The sequence below is a fragment of the Pteronotus mesoamericanus genome, unplaced genomic scaffold, assembly GCF_021234165.1.
Source record: "Pteronotus mesoamericanus isolate MK-2021 breed Mesoamerican mustached bat unplaced genomic scaffold, CSHL_Meso_final contig_37, whole genome shotgun sequence".
Taxonomy (NCBI): domain Eukaryota; kingdom Metazoa; phylum Chordata; class Mammalia; order Chiroptera; family Mormoopidae; genus Pteronotus; species Pteronotus mesoamericanus.
In genome coordinates, this window is record NW_026555144.1 from 2,246,121 (window position 1) to 2,263,980 (window position 17,860).

At 40.6% G+C, this 17,860-nt stretch overlaps 1 pseudogene; it reads right to left on the reverse strand.

Annotated features, from left to right (window-relative positions):
• Positions 1 to 1,106: 1,106 nt before the first annotated feature.
• Positions 1,107 to 4,372, reverse strand: LOC129073247 (serine/threonine-protein kinase 38-like; annotated as a pseudogene).
• Between the last annotated feature and the right edge of the window lie 13,488 nt (positions 4,373 to 17,860).

Here is a 17,860-nt window from a genome sequence, read left to right on the forward strand (position 1 = left end):
AAAATAGAAAGCCCAGAAATGAGCCCAAGTCTATATGGGCAACTAATATTTGACAAAGGGAGCATACGCATAAAATGGAGCAATAATAGCCACTTTAATAAATGGTGTTGGGAGATCTGGACGGCTACATGCAAAAACTTGAAATTGCATCATCAGCTGACACCATACACAAAAATAAACTCAAGATGGATAAAAGACTTAAATGTAAGTCACAACACCATAAAAGTCCTAGAGGAGAAGTTTGGCAGGAAACTCTCAGATATCCCACGCAGCAATTTTTTCACTGATATGTCTCCTAAAGCAAGGGACATAAAGGAAAGAAGAAACAAGTGGGACCTCATCAAAATAAGAAGCTTCTGCATGGCTAAAGGAAACATCAGCAAAATGAAAAGGGAGCCAACCGTATGGGAAAATATATTTGCTAATGATTCATCAGACATAGGTTTGATTTCCAAGACATATAAAGAACTCACTCGATTCCACTCCAAGAAGACAAATGATCCAATCAAAAAATGGGCCAAGGACATGGCCAGATGCTTTTCCAAGGAGGAGATACAGAGGGCCCATAGACATTTGAAAGGATGCTCGGCCTCACTAGCCATCAGAGAAATGCAGATCAATACCACCATGAGGTACCACCTCACACCGGTCAGAATGGCCATCATAAACACATCCACAAACAACAGGTGCTGGCGAGGCTGTGGAGAAAAGGGAACACTAGTACACTGTTGAGGGGAATGCAGACTGGTGCAGCCATTGTGGAAAGCCGTGTGGAATTCCCTCAAAGAGATAGAAATGGAACTGCCTTTTGACCCAGCAGTCCTACTGCTGGGATTATACCCCAAGAATCGCAAAACACCAATTGAAAAGAACCTATGCATCCCAATGTTCATAGCAGCACAATTTACAATATTCAAGTATTGGAAGCAACCTAAGTGCCCATCAGTAAATGAGTGGATCAAAAAACTATGATACATTTATACAAGGATATACTATGCAGGAGATAGAAAGAAAGAGCTACTGCCCTTCACACCAGCATGGATAGAACTCGAGAGCATTATGCTAAGTTAAATAAACCAAGCAGTGAAGACAAATATCATACCATCTCACCTATAAGTGGAACCAAATCAAGAAAACTAACAAGCAAGAAATATATAAGCAGCAACATTGAAAGAAAAAAAAAAAAAAAACAAGTGTAACCAGAGAGGAGGAGGCAGTAGAGGGAGTAGTATAACAGTGAAAAGAAGGGGAACGGTCAAGGCAAGGAACATGTATAAAGGTGCCATGGACAAAGCCAAAGTGAGGAAGGACTGAGGTTGGGAGGTGGGGGTGGCTGGGGCAGGGGAAAGTAGTGGCAGGAAAGTGGATACAAATGTATTGGAACAATACCCACACAAAAAAAAAAAAAACGAAAGTGGGTAGCCCATGAGTATCTCATATATTATAATTCCAAATGACCACCATCACAGAGCTTGTTTGTACCCGGTCTACATGAACATCATAGGAGCAATGTAGTCAGGAGTACCTACCGTGAAGAAGGCTAGCTGGCATCTGTTTGTTTTTCAGGTTTTTGTTTTCATTTTGGAATTCATGTTCTGGAAAGTGAAATCACTGGAAAGGCTGTGTGGTCCAATTCTTATAAAATCTGTCCTATGTGCTTTTCTTAGACCTGTGCAAAGGCCAAAGTCAGAAAGTTTTAAGTGGCCCTTGCTGTCCAGGAGAAGGTTGTCTGTTTTGATATCTCTGTGGATGAATCCAAGTTGGTTTATGGAGTCTATGGCTAGTACTGTTTCTGCTATATAAAACTGAATCTCCTTCTGTGTCAAGGTGTCTTTTTTCATCCATAGGGTCATCATGTCCCCTCCAGGCAGGAACTCCATTATGGTAGTTAATGGTTTAGCTTATCCTGAAAACTATGGAACATTTCCACAACCCACAAACTGTCTGCCTCCACTAGAATGCCACGCTCCACATCAATGTGGCCAACCTTCTCTTTTTTTTAAGTATATCTGCTTTACAGAGTATTTTGATTGCATACACATGCCCTGTGTCTTTCTTTTGAACAAGATGCACCTCACCAAATGCTCCTCTGAATTTTACTTTTAAGGACTCAAAATCTTCCAATGTAAGTCTTGTTCTCTTCAAATGAAGAAACTATTTCCTTCTGAGCATGATCTGATCTCCTGAGCCATTTCTCTTCCAGGCCTTTTTCATCTTTTAGGCATTTTTCTTCCATTACTTTTTCTAACTTCCTTTGCCTCATTTCTTGTTCTTCATATTGAGCGTTGCTATAACAATTCTCCAGTGCCACTCTGGTCATTGTCACCCTTTCTTTTGTGTGATTATTCATGGATGAACAAGGTGTTGACCTATCATTGCCATGGCAGAGCCCTGACGAAGGCTGGGCTGCAGGCGGCAGATAGCTGCAGTCGCTAGCCAGGTTGGAGGTCTCAACTTGCAGACAGAAGCCCCAGTGGCATCAGCCTGCTGGTCAGAGGAGGGGAGGAGAGAGTTGAGGTGCTCTGAATTAGGGGACTAGGGGCCGTTGCAGGTGAGAACAGCAGGAAGCTCCACAACTGCCTGAAAAGATGGCAGCATGAAGGGGCCAAGGCAGGTGGTTCCCCACCATGGAGAGGGCCTGGTGGAGAGGCCTGGGGCCAGGTGTATATGTTAATCTTGTGAGCCATCTGTGTTTAAATTTTTATGTTGCCTAGGATGAAGTAATTTATGCCTAAAGGTCCAGACATTGAGCACACTTATGCACTGGAATTATATGGTATGTACCAATACCTGATGTCAGGAATCCCTAACACATTCTTTGCAGATTTTAATGCGTCTATTTACTTGAAGATTGAAACTGAGGACTTGAGGACCCTTGGAAAGTGACTCAGACCTGAGGCCTTTAGGGAAGGTCATCACATATATCTCAGACCTGCCTTCATTCTCTCCACCTTTGAGTCTTGACATCATTTATAGCAACTGGATGTTGAGATTGGACATCATTTATAGCAACTTGATGTTGAGTTTGGAAAAGAGCTTCACCAGCCAATTTAGCTTAGTTTGGAGTATTGTGGACTTTGAGATATGTTCCACCCTGTGTATCTTTTATGGCAGTCCTTGAAAGGGATTGAAATCCAGGTCTATGTGTTTGTTGGAAGAGACAAACATATTAATGGGCCTTTATGTTTTCTATAACCCACTGTTGGAAATGCCTTTTTTTATCTTTTGATCCTGTTTTAAAAAAAGAATCGCTGATATTACCTTTAATGGTTTATTTATAAATTTATTAACTGGATTAGGAGAGCTATAAATGACTTACGCCTAGATTAAGGATTTACTTTTGAGGATGAATTTATGTTTTTTCAGTTTCCATAGAAACCTAACAACAGACAGACGCTTACAATGACATTATGCTTTCTATGACACCTGGGTTATGCTTGTATATCCTGGAAGAAGAAATACTTAGTAGTGGATTTACTGGCAGGAAAGGAGGAATATCTTCATCAACACCAGATCTATTGATTGTCTATATTATGAACTTTTGTATTTTTGAAGGGGAGGATGTAACTTGGGACAAGGGCCATCTGATTCCTCTGGTTGCTACTGCTGAGGGGAGACTATTGTTTCAATCATGCCCATCATGCCCTATATACTACTTAATCTGAGATTTAAGATGACAGCTGTGATGGGAGGGCCTGATGACTTCTGCATTATAGAAATAAAGGTTCCTGAACATATTTGAATAACCCCAATCTATTCCCCTTTTTTCACCCTATCCCCTTTTGTACCCTAGTGGTGGGTAGCTGATTCCTGGTGTTACTTCCTCCGTGAAATCTCAATGTTACCTTTTTTTTTTCTTTTTCCTCCTTTCAGGATTCCAACTTAAATTGTTGGAGCTTTATTAGTATACTTTAGTGGTGTCATTTTTTATCCAATTCTTCCTGATACTTGTATCCTTGCATTGTTATCTGAACATTTAAATAAGCACTCTCCTCTGACAGACTTCACAGGTTCACTTTGCCAGGAAAAGCACTTCACCAGCCAACTTAGCTTGAAATACTGGACAAGTCAACTGGAAGCATTCAAGGGCAGATAGGAATTGCCATCAGAGTCTCTAATTGGTTGAGGCCACTGCCCAAGATCTGGAGGTGAGGGGCACTGCCTGGGCTCAATGGTTGGGTGTGCCATTTGGCTGGGCCCTTTTCTCAAGTCTCCAGGTGAGCTCCCTGGTTGGGCAGGGCTGCTGGTTGTCTTCTGCAGCAAAGTATGGCCACTAGTTAGTCTGTGCAATCACCTCCAGTTAAGTGGGGCTTCTAGCTGGACTCCCTAACCAACCAAGCGGTGCCTCTAGCTGAACTCCACATTCAGGCATGGATGTACATCAGGATTTACAGCTGGATGAGGCCTCATGCAGTGTTCTGAAATCAAGCAGGGGATCACAGGCTATGCCCCAAAATTGGCTGTGCTTTGCTGTTGTTCAAGGTTATTACTCAGGCTCTTTGGTTAAGCGAGTCCTCCAGCTGTACCTTGCAGTTGAGTGGAGCTGGAAACTGTGTTCTTCATTTGGGCTGGGTTTCTCTCCTGGCCCTCTTCTGGGGTTAGATTACAGGCTCTGTTTCTCTATTGGGCAGTTACTGAATGAGTTCCCCGCCTGGGTGAGGCCATAGGCTATGGTCAGTAATCAGGCAGGACTAATCTGCTTCTGGGTGAGATTGCAGGCTGGGCTCTGTGCCTTGATGGTACATAGGTTGGACTTTAAGGCCGCTCAAAGTCACTGTTCAGGCTCCCTGTTTATACAAGGCCAGAAGCTATACTTGACAGTTGATCAAGGTTGTTGGCATGGCTCCCTGCCCAGGTGGGTCACTGAATGTGCTCTGAACTTTCCATGTGTCTGTGTATACACTTCCTATAAGGGCAGGACTTGGAGGCTATGCTCAGTAACTAGGTAAGACTAAAAATTTTCGCGGCTTCCAAGCAGGCCACAGGGTATGTTCCACAGCTGCTGGGCATCTGTGACCATGCTTCCCAGAGAGGCAGCATTGGAAGTTGTGCTTAAAAGTTGAGCAGGACTAAAAATGTGTTCCTCTTCCCAGATGTTAAATTATAGATCAGTAAATTTGCAGATAGTTCAAAGAATTTACTCAATCCAAACAAAAGAGAAAAAAGAGACTGAAAAAAAGGAAAAGTCTTAGTGACCTGTGGGGCAAAAAGAAATACTCCAACATTCATATAATTGGAGTCCCAGGAGAAGACAGTGGGACTGAAAAGGTATTTAAATAAAAAGCTGAACACCCTCCAAAGTTTTAAAAGACATACATCTAGAGATTAAAGATGCTGAAAGAATCCCAAATATGATAAACTCTAATAACTTCACCCCAAAAGACAATATAATTAAACTTTTGAAAACTAAAGAAAGAAAAACACTGAAAGGTCTGAGAGAATATAATGACAGTAGATTTTTCAACTGAAACCATAGAGACAAGAAAGAATTGGCACAATAATTTGCAAGCACTGAAAAAAAAAAAACCCTAAAGTTTTCAAATTTTATATCTGGGGATAATATCTTTTATTGAAAATGTGAAAATAAAAACATTCTAGGAAAACTAAGACAATGTCTTTATAGGAAGCCTACCCTTAAACAATGGATAAAGAAAGTACACTAAGCAGAAATGAAATGATAACAGAATAATATCTCACAATCGGGTTGGAAAGTGTGCAAAGGACCTGAATGGACACTTCTCCAGGGAGGACATATGGAGGGGCCAGAGACATAAGAAAGGCTGTTCATCATCACTTGCCATCAGAGAAATGCAAATTGAAACCACAATGAGATACCACTTCACAACGGTCAGAGTGGCCATCAAAAATAAATCAACAAACAACAAGTGCTGGCGAGGTTGTGGAGAAAAGGGAATCCTAGGACACTTGGTGAGAATGAAGACTGGTGCAGCCACTGTGGAAAACAGTTTGGAACTTCCTCAAAAAGCTAAAAATGGAACTGCCTCTTGACCAAGCCATTCCACTGCTGGGGTTGTACCCTGAGTCCCAAAAACACCAGTTCAAAGGAGCCTATGCATCCCGATGTTCATAGGAGCACAATTTTCAATGCCTAAGTGCTTGAGGCAACCTAGGTGCCCATCGGTAAATGAGTGGATCAAAAAACTATGGTACATTTACACAATGGAATACTATGCAGCAGAGGGAATGAAAGAGCTACTACCTTTCACGACAGCATGGATGGAACTTGACAGCATTATGTTAAGTGAAATAAGCCAGGCAATGAAAGACAAATACCGTATGATCTCACCTATAAGTGGAACCTAATCAGCAAAGCAAACGGGCAAGGAAAATATGACCAGCAACACTGAAAGAAAGATGAAACTGATGGGGACAGGAGGGAGGAAGGGAGGAGGGTAGTGGAGAGGGGAGGGGAAGAGTCAGATCAAGGAACAGGTATGAAAGACACAGGGATGAAGACAAGGTGGGGAAGGGTTTAACGGGGGAGGTGCGGGTGGGTGGAGCAAGGGAAAGTTGAGGCAAATAAATGGAGACAAATGTATTTGAAAAATTTTAAAAATACATTTAAAAAAATAAAAAAGAATAAGGTTTGAAACTTTAAAAAATAAAGAACAACTTGGTAAAAATACGGGTTAAGTATAATATTTCTTTGATAACTGAGGTAAAATTTATAGTTCCATGTGAAGTTCTGCTTAATATACAGAGAATAAACAGGTAAGGCAATTATATTTTAAAAGTGACTAGGGTAAGGAGACCTAAACTGAAGTAGAGTTTTGTCACTTGACTCAAAGTGCTGAATGTTGAGATCAGTAAACCATGATAAGTACATAAACATATTATAATATTTAGTGCAACCACTGTGAAAAATACAGAAACCATTATACTCTAAAACACTATAATCAAGATGAAATCTCTAAAAATATTTAAATAACATACAAAAAGTAAGAAAGCAGAAGTAGAGAAAGAAGAAAGGAAGAAAACAAGTGACAACACTACAGACTTAAACCCAAATATAACAATAATTACTCCCAGTGCAAGTGGTCTGAATATATCAATGAAAAGAGTTTAATAGATGGATTTAATAACAACATCATCAAAGAACAAAACTGTGTACAGTAAGATAAATAATTAACAAATGAAAAGACGGCCTATGGAATGGAAAAATATTTTAAAACACCATATTCACTATTTATAAAAAAAATTGTACCCAAAATATATAAAAATTCACATAACTCAATAGAGAAAACAAATAATCCAATTAGAAAAAATAAACTTAAAGTGGCAGAAAGCAGCTCAGTGGTTGAGTGGGGATAAGGACTGAGTGAGAAGGGAGTATAAGAAAGAAGTATGAGGTAATTTGGGGGTTTGGTAGGTATGTTTATCATATTTATTTTGGTAATAATTTCATATATATGTCAGAACTTATTAATTATAAAATTTTAAATGTGTATTTTATTGTACTTCAAGTGTACCTGAGTAAGGCTGTTTAACAAAAAGCAAGCTATGAAACACTAAGTAAGGTGGTCTACACATTAGATATTATAAATATGTAATTGCTAAAAAGAATGAATGATATATACAGTGATATAGAAATATGTCATATTATGTTTTAAAAAAATGCAGAATGGCACATATCCCATAATGCCATCCTAAAGTAGAATACATGTGTCTGAACAATATGTAAAAATTCTGAGAAGTATATGCAAATAATTAACAGAGTATATCTGCATAGGCAGGCAAAAGGTGGGAGTGGTAGTGATACAGGACGATATCAACTTCTATACTATACAGTTGTCTACTGTTCAATTTTCTTTTCAATTTTTACAGAATTTTTTTATTGTTCCAATATATTTGTCTCCATTTACCCGCCACCACTTTCCCCTGCCCTACCAACCCTCACCTCCCCCCGTCAATCCTTCCCCACTGTGGCTTCGACCATGTGTCCTTCACACCTCTTGCCTGATCTGACCATTCCCCTTCCCCTCCACAGTACCCCCCCTCCACCCCCCACCCCTGTAAGATTCTTCTTCCTTTCAAGAAAGGAAGAACTTCCTTTCTTCTTCCTTCTTCCTTTCTCAAGTCATATTTTCCTTGCCCGTTTGCTTTGCTGATTAGGTTCCGCTTATAGGTGAGATCATATGGTATTTGCTTTCATTGCTTAGCTTATTTCACTTAGCATAATGCTCTCAAGTTCCATCCATGTATTAGCAAAGGGTAGTAGCTCTTTCCTTCCTTCTGCTGTATAGTATTCCATTGTGTAAATGTACCATTGTTTTTTGATCCTCTCATTTATTGATGGACACCTAGGTTGCCTCCAGCACTTGGGCATTGCAAATTGTGCTGCCATGAACATCGGGGTGCATAGGCTCCTTCGAACTGGTGTTTTGGGACCCTTAGGGTACAACCCCCACAGTAGAATGGCTGGTCCAAGAGGAATTTCCAACTTCAGGCTTCTGGGGAAACTCCAAACCATTTTCCACAGTGGCTGCACTAGTCTACACTCCCACCAGCAGCGCAATAGGGTTCCCTTTTCTCCACAACCTCGCCAGAACCTGTTATTTGTTGATTTATTTATGATGGCCACTCAGACCAGTGTGAAGTGCTATCTCATTGTGGTTTCAATTTGCATTTCTCTGATGGCTAGTGATGATGAGCATCCCTTCATATGTCTCTGGGCCTTGTGTATGTCTTCCTTGAAGAAGTGTCTGTTTAGGTCCCTTGCCAATTTTTTAATGAGATTGTTTGTCTTTCAACAGTGGACATGTGAGTTCTTTATATATTTTGGAGATCAGAACCCTGTCTGAGGTATCATTGGCAAATATATTTTCCCATATGGTTGGCTCCCTTTTCATTTTGCTGATATTTTCTTTAGTCGTGCATAAGCTTCTAACTTTGAGGAATTCCAAAATGTTTATTCTTTCTTTTATGTCATGTGCTCTAGGGGTCATATCGCTGAAAATATTGCTGCATGGGGTACCTGAGACTTTCCTACATATGTTCTTCTCTAGGACTTTTATGGTGTCACAACTTATATTTAAGTCGTTTATCCATCTTGAGTTTATTTTTCTGTATGGTGTAAGTTGGTGGTCAAATTTCAATTTTTTGCAAGTAGCTGTCCAGCTCTCCAAACACCGTGTGCTGAAGAGGTTATTTTTACTCATTTTATGCTTCTACCCCCTTTGTCAAATATTAATTGACCATAGAGACATGGGTTGATTTCTGGTCTCTCTATTCTGTTGAATTGACCTAAGTGTTCTTATGCCAGTACCAGACTGGTTTTTTTTTTTTTTTTTGATGAAAATGATATATTTAAGCAGGCAAAAATCTGCTATTTAAAATTCACATGAGGTGATTAAAAAAAATACATCTTTGCTTTTGGACTGTTACTTTGAAATAAGAATGAGCAACATAAGTAAAAATTCTTCAAAATCCTAAAATATGCAACATTGCACACATATAATTTCTTTCCTTTGAAAGATTTAATTAAAATAAGGAATTAGAATAACACCTGTATCATTTCCTTTGTTTTAAAAAATGGCTATGAAATTTAGAAAAGATTATTTATATCTGGTAAACAAAATGTTCTACATTCCCAGTTGAGTCTTACCATGAAATATGAATTCAAGTACACTAGATTTCATTTTATTATATTTTATTTCTTCAAATACATTTGTCTCTGCTTACCCCTCACCACTTTCCCTTGCACCCTCCCTCATTCCCTCCCTCAGCTCTTCCCCTTTGGTTTTGTCCATGAGTCCTTGGTACATGTTCTTTGAATTTCCCCTTCCCGTCCTTTTCCCCGCCCCAACCCTTCCCTCTTGTCTCTGTTGGTTTCTTTTCCTTTCAGTGTTGCTGGTCTTATATTCCTTGCATCTTTGTATTGTTGGTTAGGTTTCACTTACAGGTGAGATCATATGGTATTTGTCTTTCGCCCCCTGGCTTATTTCGCTTAGCATAATGCTCTCCACTTCCATCCATGCTGTTGCGAAGTTCAGTAGTTCTTTTTTTCTTTCTGCTGCATAATTTCCATTGTGTATATGTACCATGATTTTTTGATCCAACCATCTACGGATGGGCATTTAGGTTGCTCCCAACACTTGGCTATTATAAATTGTGCTGCTATGACCATTGAGGTGCATAGGTTCTTTTGTATTGGCATTTTGGTATTTTTAGGGTATAATCCCAGGAGGGGAATCACTGGATCAAAAAGCAGTTCCATTTTCAGCTTTTTTAAGAAATTCCACACTGCTTTCCACAGTGGCTGCACCAGTCTGCATTCCCCTCAACAGTGTACTAGGGTTCCCTTTTCTCCACAACCTCGCCAGCACCTCTTGTTTGTGGATCTGTTTATGATGGCCATTCTGACCGGTGTGAGGTGGAACCTCATGGTGGTTTTGATCTGCATTTCTCTGAAGGCTAGTGATGCTGAGCATCCTTTCAAATGCCTCTGGGCCCTCTGTATCTCCTCCTTGGAAAAGCGTTTGCCCAGGTCCTTTGCCTATTTCTTTGATTGGATCGTTTGTCTTCTTGGAGGGGAGTCCAGTGAGTTCTTTATATATCTTGGAGACCAAATCTCTATCTGATGTATCATTAGTGAATATATTTTCCCATAGGGTGGGCTCCCTTTTCATTTTACTGATGGTTTCTTTAGCCATGCAGAAGCTTCTTATTTTGATGAGGTCCCACTTGTTTCTTCTTTCCTTTATGTCCCTTGCTTTAGGAGACATCAGTGAAAAAAATTGCTGCGTGGGATATCTGAGAGTTTCCTGCCAAACTTCTCCTCTAGGACTTTGATGGTGTTGCAACTTACATTTAAGTCTTTTATCCATCTTGAGTTTATTTTTGTGTATGGTGTCAGCTGATGATGCAATTTCAAGTTTTTGCATGTAGCCGTCCAGCTCTCCCAACACCATTTGTTGAAGAGGCTATTTTGCTCCATTTTATGCTTCTGCCCCCTTTGTCAAATATTAGATGCCCATAGAGACCTGGGCTTATTTCTGGGCTTTATATTCTGTTCCACTGGTCTATGCGTCTGTTCTTGTGCCAGTAGAAAATTGTATTGAGTATAGTGGCTTTGTACTAGAGTTTGATGTCCAGTATTGTGATCCCGCCTACTTTGTTTTTCTTTCGGAAAATTGCTGAGGGTATTCGGAGTCGTTTATGGTTACATAAAATTTTTGAAATGTGTTCTATTCCTGTGAAAAATGTCATTGGTATCTTAATAGGGATTACGTTGAATCTATAAATTGCTTTGCGTAGTATGGACATTTTGAGGATATTAATTCTTCCAATCCATGAGCACCGTATATGCTTCCATTTATTTGTGTCTTCCTTAATTTCTTTTTTCATTGTTGTATAGTTTTCTGTGTACAGGTTTTTATGTCCTTGGTTAAAATTATGCCTAGGTACTTTATTTTTCTTCTTGCTATATTGAATTGTATTTTTTTCTGATTTCTTCTTCTGTTGCATTGCTGGTGTACAAGAATGCCTTTGATTTCTGAATGTCGACTTTGTATTCTGCTGTTTTACCAAATTCACTTATTAGGTTGAGGAGTTTTTGGTAGAGTCTACAGGGTTCTCTATGTACACTATCATGTCATCTGCAAACAATGATAGCTTTACTTCCTCCTTTCTTATTTGGATGACTCTTATATCTTTCTCTTGTCTGACCGCTGTGGCTAGGACTTCCAACACAATGTTGAAATGAAGCGATGACAGCGGACATCCTTGTCGTGTTCCCGATCTTAGTGGGAAAGCTTTCAGTTTTTCCCCCTTGAGTATGATTGGTTGTAGGTTTTTCCTATATGGCCTTTATTGCATTGAGGAATGCCCCATTTATTCCCATTTTGCTAAGTGTTTTGATCATTAATGGGTGCTCTACCTTATCGAATGTTTTTTCTGCATCTATCGAGATGATTATGTGGATTTTGTCCTTTATTTTATTTATGTGATGTATCACGTTTTCTGATTTGCGAATATTGATCCATCCCTCCATGCCTGGGATGAATCCCACTTGATCGTGGTGGATAATCTTTTGAAGGTATTGCTGGACGTGGTTTGTCAATATTATATTGAGGATTTTAACATCTCTGTTTATCATCGAAATTGGCCTGTAGTTTTCTTTCTTTGTAGGGTCTTTATCTGGTTTTGGGATCAGGGTGATGCTGGCCTCATAGAAGGAGTCTGGGAGTCTTCCCTCCTCTTGCATTTTTTGGAATAGTGTGAGAAGGACAGGGGTTAGCTCTTCCTTCAATGTTTTATAAAATTCTCCTGTGAAGCCATCCGGCCCTGGGCTTTTGTGTGCTGGGAGTTTCTTGATTACTGCTGCAGTTTCCCCAGCTGTCATCGGTCTGTTCAAGCTTTCTGTTTCTTCCTCCTTCAGTGTTGGAACATTATACTTATCCAGAAATTTGTCCATTTCTTCAAAATTTTCAAATATCTTGGCATATAATTGTTCATCGTAGTTTCTAACGGTCCTTTGTATTTCTGTGGTATCAGTTGTTATTTCTCCTCTTTCATTTCTGATATTATTTATTTGAGTCCTCTACCTTTTTTTCTTGATGAGTCTGCTTAAACGCTTGTCAATTTTATTTATCTTTTCAAAGAACCACCTCCTAGATTGGTTGATCTTCTGAATTGTTCTTTTCATCTCTGTGTCATTTAGTTCTGCTCTAATCTTGACTATTTCCTTCTTCTACTTGCTCTGGGAGTTGTTTGTTGTTGTTTCTCCAGTTCTTGAACGTGTAGTGTTAGGTCTTTTATTTAAAATGTTCCTATCTTTTTTAGGTAAGCCTGTATTGTTATGAACTTCCCTCTCAGGACTGCTTTTGCTGTGCCCCGTAGGTTTTGGACTGCTGTCTGCTCATTTTCATTTGTTTCCAGAAATTTTTTGATTTCTTGTCTTCTCTCATTATTGACCCATTCATTGTTTAGTAGTCTACTGCTCAGTCTCCATGAGTTTGCAAGTTTTTGAAGTTTCTCTTTGAGGTTGAGTTCCAGTTTCAAGCCCTTGTGTTCCGAGAAAAATTTTGGTATTATTTCAATTTTGCTGAATTTACTGAGGTTTCCTTTGTGTCCTATCATGTAGTCTATCTTTGAAAAACTGCCATGAGCATTGGAAAAGAATGTGGATTTTTCTTTTTTGGGATGTAAGGTTCTATATATGTTGGTTCCGTTTCTTTGATTCAGTGTGTCATTCAGCGCCACAATATGTTTATTAATGTTTTGTTTGGTAGATCTGTCCCTTTTTGAGAGTGGAGTGTTGAAATCTCCTACTATCAGTGTGTTGCTGTCTATATCTTTTTTGAAGTCATCCAACAATTTCCTTATAAACTTGGGTGCTCCTATATTGGGAGCATATAAGTTTACAATGTTCATGTCTTTTTATAGATTCTTCCTTTCAATATTATAAAGTACCCCTCTGGGTCTCTTTTTACGGCCTTTGTTTTGAAATCTAGTTTGTTTGATACAAGTATGGCAACTCTGGCCTTTTTCTCTTGCCCATTTGCTTGGAATATTTTTTCCGTCCCTTTACTTTCATTCTCTGTAGGTCTCTTGCTCTGAGGTGGGTCTCTTGTAGGCAGCATATGTGTGGGTCTTGTTTTCTTATCCATTCCACTATCCTGTGTCTTTTGATTGGGGCATTTAGTCCTTTCACATTTAGAAATATTATTGATGGAAACTTACTCATCTTTTCTGTTTGTACCTGTGTTCCTCTCTCTCTCATTCTTTTCCTTCATCTGCTTAAACCAGTCCCCTTAGCATATCTTGGAGTGCTGGTTTGGTAGAGATGTATTCTTTTAGTCTTCTCTTATCTGGGAAACTCCCTATTTCCCTTTCTATTTTAATTGAGAGACTTGTTGGGTAGAGTACCCTTGGCTGTAGGACCTTGCTTTTCATGGCTTGGAATATTTGTTGCCATTCCCTTCTGGCTTGCAGTGTTTCTGTTGAGAAGTCAGCTCCTAGGCATATTGGGGCCCCCTTGTATGTTACTTTCTCCTGCTCTCTTGCTGCCTTGAGGATTCTCTCTTTGTCCTTTTTTCTTGCCATTTAAATGATGATGTGTCTTGGAGTGGACCTCTTTGAGTCCCTCTTGAGTGGGGTCCTCTGTGCCTCCTGGATCCATGAGAGCCTTTCTCTCCTCAAATTAGGGAAATTTTCAATCATTACTTTTTCGAGGAATTTCTCTATCCCTTGCTCCTGTTCTTCTCCTTCTGGTATCCCTATTATACGGATATTATTGCGTTTCAGGTTGTCTTGCATTTCCCTAAATGCCTCTTCATTCTTTTTGAGCCGTTTTTCCATTTCTTGTTCTTTCTGGGAGCTTTTTTCTACCTTATCCTCCATCTCACTGATTCGATCCTCAGCTTCATCCAGCCTGCTTTGGATTCCTTCTACTGTGTTCTTCAATTCAGAAATCGTATTCTTCATATCTTCTTGTGTTTTCTTCATAGTTTCTATGTCCTTTTCCAGGTTGATATAGTTTGCTGTAAGATCCTGACAGTTTCTCTGCAGTTTCTCATAGTTATCTTTGAGCTGGCTGAGCTCTTTGAGCTTCCTTAGAACCACTGTTTTGAATTCAATATCTGATAGTTCCCTTGCTTCTATTTCATTTATCTCTCTCTGTGGGGAGTCTCTGTTTCCACTCATTTGGTGGGAACTTATTTTTCTTCCCATTTTTGTGAGAGGCTGTTAAGTATTTTTGTCCTTTAGTTTTCTTTCTGGGCCTGCCTCCGATAATGTCAGTTGTTGACCCTATAGGGCCTTGGGTTGTTTGTTTGAGCCTTTCAGGAGTCTACTGTCTGTGTCTGACTCCTGCTTGGGGCAGCTCTGTGACCCCTTCTGTCAGGGCTGGGCTATTTTGGGGGATCGATCTGCACGCTCAAGTAGCCTGCTTTTCCTTCAGAAATGAAGAAAGATTTCCTAACATTCTTTATAGGGAAAACAAACTATTTTAAAGAATTAAGAAGGATTTTCTAACATTCTTTTTAGGGAAAACAAACTATTATATGTCATTGCATGTTTTCGATTTTGTCTTCATTTTTGAAGAAAGACCTGAGTGCGGACTTTTTTTTTTTTTTTTTTGATTTCTTAAACTTTCACAACATTCAGAAGTTTTTCTGCATTGTGACTTCTCTGATGCCTAAAAATGTTTGAACTTTGACTATAGGATTTCCCACACTAAACGCATTTGTAAGGTTTCTCCCCAGTATGGATTCTCTGATGATTAATATGCCCAGAATTCTGGCTAAAAGCTTTTCCACATTCAAGACATTTGTAAGGTTTTTCTCCAGTATGGACTCTCTGGTGTTGCACAAGGATAGAACTTCCTTGCGTGTGCTCCCTGTGCAGCAGGATCCCCCGCCTGCCTGGGCTCGCATGTGCTTGCCCCAGACCAGGGGGCTTATTCGCTGCCTTGTGTACTCATCTGGCCCCCCTGGCTGGCGAGCTCCCCAGCGCTGGTCAGTTAAGGGTCTTCTATGGTGTGTTTTCCCTGCTTTTGGCTCTTTGAGTGTGTTGCTTGCCCTCGCCAAATGGGGACTACGGAAATCGGAAGAAACCAGCTCCAGGACTCTCCGGTTAATCCTGTCTCTGGTCTCTCCTCCAGGGACTCTGGGCAGCTCTGTGACCCCTTCGGCCGGGGATCTACTAATTTTGTGAGCCACTCCACAGTCGCGGGCGGGCGGGTCAATTTACGCCTGCCCTTGCCGGTCTGTGCACTCCTTTGCAGGCCGTATTGGTGCCAATCTGTGGGAGGACTTGCCGGCTGTTGCAAGCTTTCGCCATCCTGTGCGGGTCACTCACACACTCGCCAACCCTCGCCGGTCCCTCGGTGCAAGTGTATGCGCCTGCACTGGGTGTTTTTGGGGTGTCTATGTGTGCTTTTCGGCTTTTGGCTCTTTGGGGGTGTGGCCTCTTTCCGCGCAATGGAGACTACCGCAAGGAGAAGGAGTCCGGACTCCCCGGTTCCTCCTCCCTTTCTTTCCCCAACGCCTCCATGTCCAGTCTCTCCTCAAGGCTCTCCCAGCCAGTCTGCACTCAGTCCCGCAGCTCACAGGCGTACAAGCTGTGTGCGGAGCGCACAAAAGGCAGATTAATTGATTCCCTTATGCCTGAGCCAGATGGGAGCTGCAGAGTGGGAGGTGCGTTATCACGGGGCTCCACCGGCTGCCCTGTCATTTCTCTTCAAAAAGTTTTCCTCACCAGTCTTTTCCCAGGCACCAGCCCACCCTGCTGCCACCTCTGCCCAGAGATCAAGGAGGGTGGCTGCCACTGCAATTTTTGCGTTGGCCCTTTAAATGTCTCTTTGCATCCCCAGCCACCTGTCTCTGGCAGAGAGCGCCCCTAAGCTTTTCGGGGTTGCTTTTGTGTGGATTTTCTTGGTTTTAGCTGCTGTGGTTTAGGGGTTCCGGTTTATGATTCAGACCCCGTTCTTCTCAGGGGAAGCTAACTGACCCTTTCAACGTCCCTCTGGTGCTAGTGCCCAAGGGCACCCAACCCACCTTCTCGAGCCTCCACCACACTTCTCACCCATTGAGATGTGTGAGAGTCGAATCCACTGTCCGCGGCTCCAAGGCTCCTCTCCCACTATCGTTCCATTGTTTTCCAGGAGATTACTCCACTATTTAGTTGCAATTCCAGTTTAGTCTTAGGAGGAGGAGGTCAGCGTGACTACCATTCACTCCTCCACCATCTTCGAAAATCTCAGTACCAGACTGGCTTTTTTTTTTTTAATTTTATTTTAATTTATTTTTTCAAACACATTTATCTCTGTCTCCCCCCACCACTTTCTCTTGCCCCCTCCCTCCTTCCCTCCCTCAGCTCTTCCCCTTTGGTTTTGTCCATGAGTCCTTGCTATATGTTCCTTAACTTTCCCCTTCCCTTCCTTTTCCCCGCCCCCCCCCTTGTCCCTGTTTATTTGTTTTCCTTTCAGTCTTGCTGGTCTTATGTTCCTTGCATCTTTGTATTGTTGGTTAGGTTCCACTTATAGGTGAGATCATATGGTATTTGTCTTTCACCCCCTTGCTTATTTCTCTTAGCATAATGCTCTCCAGTTCCATCCATGCTGTCGCGAAGTTTAGTACCAGACTGTTTTGACTGTAGTAGCTTGTGACATACTTTGATGTCAGGTACTGTGATCTGTTCCACTTTGTTTTTCTTTCTAAAAATTGCTGCAGCTATTTGGGGTTCTTTATGATTCCATATAAATTTTTAAAATATTTGTTCTATATCTTTGAAATACATCATTGGTATTTTAAGAGGGATTGCATTGAATCTATAAATTGCTTTGGGTAGTATGGACGTTTAGATGATGTTAATTCATCCAATCCATGGAAACGATATATGCTTCCACTTATTTGTGTCTTCCTTAATTTCTGTCTTCGGTGTTGTATAGTTGTCTGCATACAGGTTTTTTACCTCCTTGGTTAAGTTTATTCCTAGGTACTTTATTTTTCTTGTTGCTATAGCAAAGGGAAGTTTTTTTCTTGATTTCTGCTTCTAATATTTCATTTCTGGTGTACAAAAACACATTCAATTTCTGAATATTGATTTTCTATTTTGCTGTTTTGCCAAATTCACTTATTAGATTGAGTACTTTTTGGAGCAGTCTATAGGGTTTTCTATGTACACTATCATGTCTTCTGCATACAATGATGGTTTTCCTTCCTCCTTTCCAATTTGAAAGCCTTTTATTCCTTTTTCTTGTCTGATTGGTGTGGCAAGGATATCCAATAGTATATTGAATAGAAGTGGTGCAAGCAGACATCTTTGTCTGTTCCTGATCTTAGTGAGAAATCATTAATTTTTCCCTATTGAGTATGAGGTTGGTGTACGTTTTTCA